Here is an 11,516-nt window from a genome sequence, read left to right as displayed (position 1 = left end):
TGATGGGCCATGAACTTCCAGCTCACGTGGGTTTTCGAGGGTTGTTCAGCCCTGCTGGCTATGGATGTCACTTGACCTGCAGATTTCACTACGAATAAGCATCAGAGAAACAAACAGTGACATTGCGCGACTGGCCAATTATCTTCCTCCTTCTTTGCTCGACCCAAATACGAGAAGGATTTAGACATAAGAAGGAAAAATACTGAGCAGGATGGCCAATGCAAACGTCTAAAGCATCTGTGCATGCACATGACAGAAAGGCTTGCAGCAATGGTATGCATTCCTGACATTTACAGTCATTTCTGGAGAGAAATGCATAGCCAGGCAGACCCAGACAGCTGAAAAACCTCGAGATGTGTAACAAACCACCATGCATGAAGGAATTGCAATATTTAGTAAGAAGCATTCTGCCTACGACCATAAACATGCAAATGCTTAATTTTGTTATGTATTTCCGTTCGCATCTCATTCATGTGGATAATGCACGCGAAGAGATGCAATAACGCCCTCACTTCTCCAAATAGGATTCTGTGTGCATCGGTGCAGAAACCATCAGCGTTACCACATGACCTGGACTGTTTTTGTTTACACCACATCCCTGAATGGCACGTTTGAAAAGTCCCTTTCCCTCCTTTTTTTATTCCCGGGCAAATACAGAGCTGGCATTTAGATCTGTAAGGGTGGTACCTTGCCAGGGCTGGCATCGCACTGAAGCGAAAGGTGTCACCTCTTCAAAGTGAGCGAACATTTAACAGCCAAAGCCCCGCCGTGAACAAGCCCTCTGAAGCCCTCCCCAGTACCACCTGCACATACACAAGGCGCAAGCTTTTTAAAGCTCCCCTGCTAGGCAAGTGTCTGAAAATAGACCCCAAGTGCCTTCTGATCGACAATTACAACGCGGTAATCAACAGTGCCTAAGCCATTAATTACGGCAGGCGGATCTAGGCGCCAATAAAGTGCCTTCGGCAATCTTCTGTTTTATCACTCCTCGTTTTGGCTGCACGCGCGCATGTTTTCTTCCTGCCATATTTCGTGAGTAAATGGTACACAAAACACTGTGCAAAGGGTTTGGAAAACAGCCTGTCCACGGCCATTACCATCACAGAATCACAGACGAGGTCCGTGAGAAGACATTGGGGATTTTAGTAGTTGTTTAAAAACGCATTCAGTTTCGAAACTTACCCATTCCAGGACGCGCAGAAACGCCAGGGGCTCCTTCACCTTTTTGAAAGACCCCGATCCCACCAGCTTTGGAGGCGTGAAAAATAAAACAGAATCCGTTGTTCAGCAGATAGTTTCTATTTTTATGAAAGCGATGCAAAGCGCCACTTGTCTGAGGCGAAGAAAGGCTCGCGCAAGCATCATTCTCACCTGGTTTAGGAGATCCATGCCTTTCTCGACCCCTGGAGTCCGAAACAAAGTAGTCCGGAGAGTGTAACAAATGACAGGTGGAGTAGCAGTCAGGAAAACTATTGATGGGGATGCTGAAGATTGCTGTGCAACCGCTGCTGCTGCTGCCGCCGCTGTTTCAGCTCAGCCAGCTCAGGCAGAGGAGGATGCAAGCGCTGCCAGCTTCTGAAGGAAAAACAAGCACAATCTCTCTTCAAAAGAAGCAAGAGTAGGTTCAACCTACAACAAGCCTTGGCATAGCCAGTAGGTCTCGCCTATGGGACCTTATAAGTGTTTAGCAAGATCTATTGATTTTGCTAATTTTTGTAAGCTATATTGTAGAGTATTGTGGTGCTGTACAGCATGTTAATGAGTTATAATAAAAAAGTATTATAAACCTTTTTGTTACTTTAAATATCACCAATAAGACATTGTGTACAACTGAACAACTTCATTCAAAAATATTTTTTATAAAAAAATATTTTCTATATTTTTTGTCCTTGCCGTAATGGCAAATTCTTTCTGACTGTTGTAGTTTTTTTTATATGGGGGTGGGGGGCATAACTAATGGGAGCATGGTGTTTGGGAAATAGTTCCTAAATTATAATGCGAGCAGCAGACGGACAGTAAAGGAGAATGAATAGATGCCATATTTAAAGGGCAGATTGAGCTGCTGGTACTTACTGATTTTGAGGTGGTGCTAAAGTGATGATGTGCTTGAAATAGAGATGATGCGTTGGTGATTCTAAATGATACTCAGGTGGTGCTTAGTGATGTTGAGGTGGTGCTTAGTGATGCTGAATGAAGCTGAGGTGGTGCTGAGTTATGCTGAGGTGGTGCTGAGTCATGTTGAGGTGGGGTGCTGTGCTGGTGTCCAGGTGGTGCTGAGCTGGTGTGCACCTGCAGGCCCAAAGGATAGTAGTAAACACTTAATCTCCCTGTGCCTACCAAAAAATAACTGTATCCTTATGTAATGTAAGTGGTGCTCATGTTAAAGTGCTCCAATACCTGTGTGTTGTGTTCACGCCATATAAAATAATTTAAAAAAAACAAAAGGGAGAGTTTTCTGGATGTAGGAAAAAGCAGAATATAAACAATATTCAAAGCTCCCATCTACTTTAAAGTGGGAGGCCGTAGGAACGGAGGCAAGGTGAAGATATAGCGACTCCCTGGTGAAGCAGTACACCACAGTGGGGCAGTTGGTTGTAGTTGTAAATGCTTTTATTAATAGCTAGAGGTGGACTGGAAATAGATGTCGCTAGGCGCCTAGGGCAGAATCAGTGACATTTCAGCATTTCCAGTGTCTGGCCTCTAGGCTGTGACGGTGACAGTCGCATATCAGGCTCAACTCTATAATGCCAGTAAGGCATGGGCAGAGTCAGTGGCATGCCAGGTGCCAGGCCCAAAGGATAGCAGTAAACACTCAATCGCCCGATCCCATGCACACTGGAGCACTTTAAATATCGCCATCCACTTCAAAATGTGAGGCTGGAGGAACGTAGGCTTGGTAAAGATAGAGCGACTCCATGCCTGTGTATGTTTGTAGGGACACTGCGGGTGCTACCCCAGTCGAAAGGTCTCCAAAAGACAGAAGCACCCGTTCTAACCACAGTAGGCAGGTGAACTCCAGCTGCTGATGCCCTGAGCCAAACTGAACAAAAAAAAATACACCAACAAACACATACATTAACAACAGAGCGAACAAACATCTAAACAAGGTTACTATATTTATAATAACATTTAAGGAAATACTATTACATATGTAAAAGCTGTAATAATGTGATTTCAGAGAAATTAATTAATCTCCCTGTGCCTACCAAAAAATGCACGTGTCCATATGTAATGTAACTGGTGTTTGTGCAAAGCGCTCCAAAAGATTTGGGTCGAGTTTGTGCTATATAAAACTTTTTTTTTTAAATCCATAACGAGACCCTGAAAGGATTGTTAGAGTAAACTGTCTGACCACAGGCAACCTAGAGCCCAGAAGTCCTCGAGGTCTGAAAGTATTCAAGCTTGGTGAAGAGACAATTTAGACTCTGAGTTCACAGCTCAGAGACTGGCTACAGCAGAAAAGATGTGGTATGACAGAAGCTAACTATCTGCTATCGAGAGAATGATAGGGCAGGCTTCTGGTACTCAAACAGACTAAGGAGGCTGGACTCTGAGCAAGGGTGGGTTTGAAGGTTAAGGGGCACAGTGGAAAGAATGTATGTCTGACAAGGGCCTCCACCTCAGTCAGCCCTGATTCATTAGCCAACAGCATTGAGCACTCTGGTACTAATTGTTCAAAATGTCCAATTTCAAAAGATGTGCATTTAAGTCACAAGTTGCTTAGTGCTGCTGAATGAAAAATCAGGGCTGGCTGGAGGTCACCCTAATCACATCGGGCCACTAGACAGTTAAGTGTTTGAGCAAGGAAACAACAATATACACTATCTGTAAACTAAACACTATTAAGTAAGGGTGTGCAGATGAACAGAAGCACCTATGGATTTCTAGATTTTCAGCCAAGCTGGGATTCAGACTGGTTAAGGAGATGACAGCAATTTATAGGGAAAGGGTTTTTTCCATCGCAGCTTATAGGGCTGGTGTCTGGCGTTATCACAATGGTAAAGCGCTGCAGACGGAGGACAATGGCTTTCTCAAACGCCTTTTTAGTCTGCCCACTCTGGCTACTTCTGAGATCACTTACAGAGAAGTAGGGCTTCAGTACCTTACAGACATAGTTTCATCTTGCTCCTTACTGCTCAGGCGTTACATATGGTCCAAAGAAGAAACTAGTTTTACAAAATCATTCATTTTAGACTGTTTTATTCTGTAAAAATGTTTTGGCGATTCCCTGGTTAAGTTATACCAATTCTTTGTATAGTAATTTGTTTAAGATGTCAGTCCATACTAACTTCATACAAGCAATATCACTTAGCAAGTTGTCTTTCAGAGATAATTTTATGAATTATAAGAGGGAAGTTCAGCTTGATTGTGAGAGAAGGAAACAAACTGTCAAGCTTTACCTATCACTTACTATAACAGCGGGTTGTCAAGATTATTTAATTTATATTCCCAATTTCATGCACTGTTTTGAACTAGTTAGGTTCAGATTTGGAATTATCCACCATTTAGTTGCCATCCCAAAAATGAAAACCTGTCCTTTGGACAAGACCCCTTGCCCATGTGATGGACAGAGTAAGCAAAGCACTGTGCACTCTGAGGTTTTTATTCTGGTTTTAGAAGTTATTACTTAAAACCAATTCTGCTTTGGTACAGCAATAGATCACATCTTGCTGCTTTAAAATACTTGTCCAAGCTAATTGAATGACAGGGTTTGCCTTAATATGGCACTTTCTATTATTAGTGCACTTAATATAGGCAGAAAAATTCTTGTATCGACATAGTGTTGACCTTTTAATGATTTCTAGAGACTGTACTACTTTAAAACAAATATTTTAGGTGTTTTTATACGTGAATAACTTCTGCCCCATGCTGTTTATTAAGCTTTATATGTATTGTTTTTTAACATCTGATACTATTTACGTGTAATGTAATCAGTTTGAACTATTTTAACTTTTATGGTTGTTTTACACATACCGAATAATGTTCTTCTAATCAAATCGGGTGTGCAGATTCAGCCTAGGAAAGGATAAGGAGATACGTCACAGGTCATGCAGCGATTATTTGTAAAAAACATATTGCCCTGACTCCTGCAGGGGATCTGCCACTTTTTAAATACCATGAGAGCAGGATTCCGTTCTCTCCTCTTGGCTGTAATACCCTCAACCTAGACTCTAATTCTGCTATTCCTGTGTTTCACCACCTTGCCAATCCTGCACACAGACAGACATGCTGAGTTCTCTAGACAAAGAAGACGAACAAGCATTTGACTATTAGTCCAGATAGCACCATCTTGTGACGTATGTACCTTTCACCTTCGAAGCAAAAGTGAAAGAAATACCAAGCTGCCAAGAAAATATGTCCTGAATAACGCATGTTTATTTTATATGACTATCTTTAGCACATCAATAAAATACATTAAGCACACAAAATTAATTATACGTGATGAAGTACAGCATATTGAAAGCAAGGTGTTTGAAAGTATAGACAACAACATAATCAAATTACAGTCCATTAGTTGCAATTAAAAAGTCGGCCAATGTCCCAGTTCCTTTTGCTTTTTGTAAGTTTAACAACGCATTGGCACTATCATGGTTGTCCCTTTTTTATTTCCAGAGCTGGTGGTGTTTTATGCAGCTACACCTGGTTCCATAAAGAATGAACTAGAGTTCTGACTTGCCTTTTACAATGTTTCTGCAGTTGTGTCATGCAGCTTCACAATTCAGATTTAACATTGTTTACTTTCCTCTGCAGCACTCTGAATTTGAGAAGGAAATGGGTTTTCTCTCTGCTTCTTTCCTTTGTAGCTTGGGATTACTACCTTTCTAATATTTGCATAAGAATTTCTGTAAAACTCCCCATACCTACTCCAAACAAGTACTAAACAAGTCGGGTAGGGAGGTGGCAAAAAAAGCGGCTGCAAGCCTTTCTTTTCTGAACATGGCGCCCAAATTAAGAACAACACAAACACAGCTCCCAAAGTAAATTTAAAACAAGAGAGTGCAGTGACTGTGAAGAACGAACAAGCACAGCAAATGAAGCGGCCACAAAACTTTCATCAAGCCACACACCAAGTAAACAAAACACGAACACTTAGCACAAGCAGAGGTAGCCCAACAAAACAGAGTGATCTCAAATTATCCTAAATTACCTGTAAAGTAAGAACACATGTGACAGGAGCAGTCCTCATGGGAGGATGCTAAAGTTCAAAAGAAGGACCTACTAAGCATCTTCACCAAACAAAAGCTGCCATTTATCAAGGACAGTAAGAGGAACCAATGAAAAAATTGGGTGGTGCTTGAAGCCCATATTGTAGATACAACATGTCTCAAAGAGACAGCGCACATGCGCTTCCTAGGCAAGACCCAAAAAAAGGAACAGGACGCTAAAAATGAGAATGTCCTTTGTTTTTTTATTCAAAATAATATTTAGTTAAGCAGGCTTTGCTTACTGCAATATTTCCCATGCACTGAAAAAGGACAATTTCCAGTTTTTTTTCTAGTAATTTTGTGACACCATTATTCTCTGCCCCAAAACGAACTTACCTCTCACCATATGGAATTACAACCCTGGTGCCTCGAAAGACTATTGTTCATCAAATATTCTAGGCCTTCCAGTCAGTAACATTAACTTGGGTCCCGATAATGGTCCCACTAGTAGAGATTCTTATCATAGGGTGGACCTGTGCTTAGCGATGCAACCATACTCCTTGTCTTCAAGTTGCAAAATTCACAGTTCTTTACAGGATCCATCTGACAATCTAGAGAACTGCCTAGTGATGCCATGTTTACTACTACTAATCCTAAGAAATTATTCAGCTCCAGACATACGGCCATTTGCTCAAGTTTTATGAAGCAGAAGAGGTGGGATGTGATACTTAAATGTCAATTTATAGCAAATCTTCTGTATATATATGTGTAAAATGGTTTTTTTGTCTCTGTTTACTTTAATCGTCAATCAGACATAATTTAGGGAGCTTTTCTTGTTCCTTTTGCTGTGTTAACTATGTACTGATAAGGGGGAAAATACCAGCTTTAGGTCGTTTCTCTATTTTTTTAAAGGCCTAATCGGTAAAATACTGGTCATTCCAGTAACAAAACATGTCAGTAAAAAGAACAGGCTAGATGGCAAACCTGTCCAGGGACTACGGTTATCCTGTGTGAAAGAAGTGAGGGATTAGTTGAGAGGAGTGAGTACCCACCTCAAATAACTACAATCCTTGTCAGTGTGAAACCTTAAAGTTGCTAAATTAACATGAGCTCAAACCCCTAGTAGCTATAGCACAGAGCAGAGAGTCTAAACTCAAAAGCAGTGAGAAAAGTATTTACATAGAGCTCAAACAGTAATAAAGGCAAAACACAACACAAGGATAATCAGAAATCAATTTAGAACAATAGAGTAAATGCTGAAAATAAATTGACATCAAAACAACAAAAATCCAATCAGTAGAATTGGAGTTATACATGTTTAAGGCTCAAAATAGGACTAAAAAGCATTAATTGGCAACTGCTGCACTTGAATGGGACATGGGTAAGGATTAAGGTCGATCACAATGGAGCATGGGTCGGATACATGAATCCGGTTGATCCTGGTGAAAAATATTACCGTTGGACTTAGTCTCTGGAATGGAAGTCAAAAATCCACAGTGGTACAATCCAACATGCTGTGGACAAGAGGGCTCCATGTGATTGGATAGCCGCTCAATAAGTCCTCCGTGAGGCTGTTGACTTTTGGCAGGAAAGCACATAGTTGAAGAAATTTGATTTTCACACCCAGAGAAGGTTCATTAATGGACGGATACTTTTCATGCCAATGAAGACTTCTACCATCAGACTTAGTCCCTTTTCGGGTTACTCCAGCAGGGCAAGGCTGCAGGCTATAGCTGAAGAGGGCTCCACAATACCAGGTCGCTTCTCCACAGGGTCCTGCTGGGTCAGATTTACCCCTGTGGGGAACATAGTAGGAGCAAAATGGAATTTTGGCCAGGTGACAAAACATCTTCATTGTACGTGCAAAAAGTAAAAAAGTTTCAAAGACCCAGGTTTCAGATTTGTTTGAAGAGTAGTTTAACAGCAGCAGAGTGTCCAGGACATTGAGGACAGCGATTGGGGTTCACGAATAATCCAGCCGAGGCCAAAAGTAGGGTCTAGATCAGGTCCAATTGGAAATCGTCAGCTGGAAATGCAGGCAAAGACCTCATGAAGTTTGCTGTGTCCCTGCAGCCAAAACGGGAAGTCAGTCTTATGACCTTTGATGTCTACTTATTTGTCCTGAAAACAAGAGGGAGAGCAAGCTCAGTCTTATTGCCTAGTCTCAGGTCACAAATTGTCTGTCAAGTTCTCTTCTGCTCGGCCACAAGTCCAGAAATCATTCTTGGCTCTTCTCGGGTCAAACACAGCAGGTCCAGTCCTCTTCTGGTCTTCCCCAGGTTCAGAAGGTGTTCTTGGCTCTTCTAAGGTCACAGGCAGCAGGTCCAGTCCTCTTCTGTTCTTCCACAGGTCCAGAAAGTGTTCTGAGGAGCATGTTGGCGATACCAACTTTTTATGTCCAGTGCCAGCCTGTAGGTGGGGGAAACTCCAGTCCACTCCTTTACAATGGGGTAAAAGATCCCAGGGGAAATCCCACCAACTTTTGCAGAACTTCCTTTGTTTTTTTTTTTATCAAAACATTCCCACCGTGTCCTTCTCTGCAGTCATGTTTTCCCTATCACTGCATTGCTGGCACAACGGGTGTTGCAGCCCACTGCTGACATTTAACTCACAGGGCCTAAATACACTTTAGGCACCATATACTAGGGACATTTAGGTAAGTTTAAGATGCCAATTAGGGGCATGCTAATTTTATTATGCTGAAAGGGCGAGCACGGGCACTTTATCACTGTTTAGCAGGGGAAGGTTCCACAGAGTTTTACAGCCAGCAAAAAACAGTCTAGGTAAAAATCTGTGGGTACACAATGCAAAATATGGTATTTAAAATACTGTGTATTGATCCTATTTGACCTACCTTTCCTTTAGTCCTCAAACACTATTTACCCTCTGGTGCTAATTGAAAGACTGCCCTTATGCATCCATGTTTTCACGGTTTGCTTCTTTTCTGCAAAAATACACCCACACTGGGCCCATTTCTCTCTAGAAAAGACTATCTAAAATGTTACATGCTTTGGGTCCTTGTCCTGTCACCATCACCATTGAACTATTATGCACTTCGGGTAGGAGGCTGGAGGTGGCTCCCAGTTCTGCAGTTGGCATCAAAATTAGAAGCGCGGCTATCTCGCCCTCTCCAACTGTAGGTAAAACCATTGTGTTCTTTGCTTGAATTACAGACACTTTTTACAACTTGTCGAGTTGGCCTCTGCAGCTCAGTCACCGTCCTGTCATTCAGATGAAGATTTCTACTGCCCTATATGTCAAGAAGTTTTTCAGACTCCGGTGAAGACTCTAGCCTGTGATCATGTGTTTTGCAGGAAGTGCTTTCAGATGGCTATGAAAGGCGGGGCTGTTTGTCCGCTTTGCCGCCGGAAAATCTCTCACAGAGAGATCGCCACCCCTCGGAGAGCCGCCACCATCGAAGAAGATATGAAGACCTGCTACGGCCGCTGCAAGTGCTGTGGGCAACAGGTGAAGTATTACCAAATGAGGCAGCATTACCGGACATGCTGGAAATACCAGGAGGAATACGGCTCTCCTACAAAGCTGACGCAAGCTCACTCAGGCAACCCTTCATGAGGCAGCAGTCAGTTGTTTGAATGCCCCGTGTGCATGCGACGCAATTTGGACAGGAAAGGCTTTGTGGCTCATTTCAACCGAGAACACAGTTACGAAGCAGCTACATTGGTATGTCCCATTTGTGCTTCTATTGGACAGAACAGAATATAGAGAAGAGAAATCTTCTGGATCATCTAAACAGAAGACACCGTTTTGACTATGATGACTTTATGAGTCCCTATCTGGATGAAGTTGCCCAGTCTGAAGCTGCCTTGGCAGAGTCCTACTTGACCAACTTCTGAAATTGCATATTATCCTTTGGCTTTCCGATTATCAGTAAAAGCTGGGAGTGAAGGGAATCTACTTAGATGGTGAGAAGGAAAGCATAGGTACTTTACGAACAAACTTCTAACCACTTCAGGGTCCGCAAGAAGTTTAGGTTAAATGTATTGTAATTTGTTTTAAATATCCCCGTGATGCATCAATAAACCTTGGTTACAATTAGTTTTAATATACATGCTGTCCAGAATATCTGCAGACACAAACTCCATAAAGCTGACATGTCCCCATTTTAGATCAGACAGCCATTTTCCTAGCCCATAATCCAGTGTAACTTAATTGCATCATAATTAAGATTTTTAACTATTAGGCTTGACGTACAACAGTCTATGTTTGGAATCCCACCTGGGGAGCAGTCCTAGCGAGTCCAGGCCTGATGAATAAATATGTAAAAAAAAAAATGTAAATTGATACTTGTATAGCGTACTACTCACCAGCAAGGGTCTCAAGGCGCTTGTACGAATACCGCTGTGGAACCCATCCTGGCTTTCCCTGTGAGGCGTCCACTCCTGGGCACCCCCAAGGTGGAGGCCAGGCATCCTTAGCGTTGTGGGGGCCGTTGTGGAGATTAAGCAAGCTATTGCCCAGAGTTGCAGAGTGGGACTCCATGATTGGAATAGGCACCGAGGTGAGAATTATCAGGTCCGTGGAATTTTTGAGCCCAAGACCCACCAAGGCGGGGATTGATCCCTGGTCCCGGGCTAGACCTCTGCATCAGGGTCTGCCGCTCTAACCATTGAGCCACACTTCTCCAATAAATGGGTTTGACTGTGGGAATTCTTGGACATTAGAAACCTTTTGCCATTATTCAGTGGGTTCATGGTTTATTCTTTTTGACCCTTGTGATATGCAAGTACTTTTGCTTTTAATGTTCTGGGGGAAAAATCTTTTTAATGCCCAAGTGTACTGTGCACTATGAACATCGGAAAGAAAAAAAACAGCGGGATGTCATGTGATAAGGTTGTTCCTGGAAAGCCTGTGTCCATTTGAGTGGGGCGAAGCCAAAGAATTAACGTATAACTTTTTTTTTGCCTTTTGTCAATTAAGGTGTGTAGGAAAAGTAGCGTTGTTTTATAGTATTGTTTGAAACAAGTTGTGGGTACTGGGCTCTTGAACAGCACTTGGATCTGGTTTGCCCTCTTAACCTCACACTAAGTTATTTAAAGATGTGTTAAATTTGTCTCAGATTGTTTAATTGTGGATTATTGCTTAATAAAGGTTTAATTTATAACTAAAAAAAATGTTGTCTCCCCCCCTCCGACATCTTAGACTCTTGCAAGATTGGATATCACATATATGCAGATGACTCATAGTTCCAGCTCAAGCTTAAAGACAAGCCTAGCAACCTTCTCTGCTTGTCTCATCACCTTTCAACTGTTCAACTTCAGTTGCTAAAAGATAGGCTCTGCCTAAACAGTAAAACAAAACTGAAATCCCACTCATTGGCCATGTCTTCCCTCTATCTTGGCACGAGGA

At 42.2% G+C, this 11,516-nt stretch overlaps 1 pseudogene; it reads left to right on the top strand.

The window, feature by feature from the left end:
* The first annotated feature begins 1,475 nt into the window (after positions 1-1,475).
* On the top strand, positions 1,476-10,355 carry LOC147692860 (E3 ubiquitin-protein ligase RNF138 pseudogene; annotated as a pseudogene).
* Positions 10,356-11,516: the final 1,161 nt, after the last annotated feature.

The sequence above is a fragment of the Lissotriton vulgaris genome, chromosome 9 (assembly GCF_964263255.1).
Source record: "Lissotriton vulgaris chromosome 9, aLisVul1.2, whole genome shotgun sequence".
In the NCBI taxonomy this organism is placed as follows: domain Eukaryota; kingdom Metazoa; phylum Chordata; class Amphibia; order Caudata; family Salamandridae; genus Lissotriton; species Lissotriton vulgaris.
This window is presented reverse-complemented; position numbering and strand designations above follow the sequence as displayed.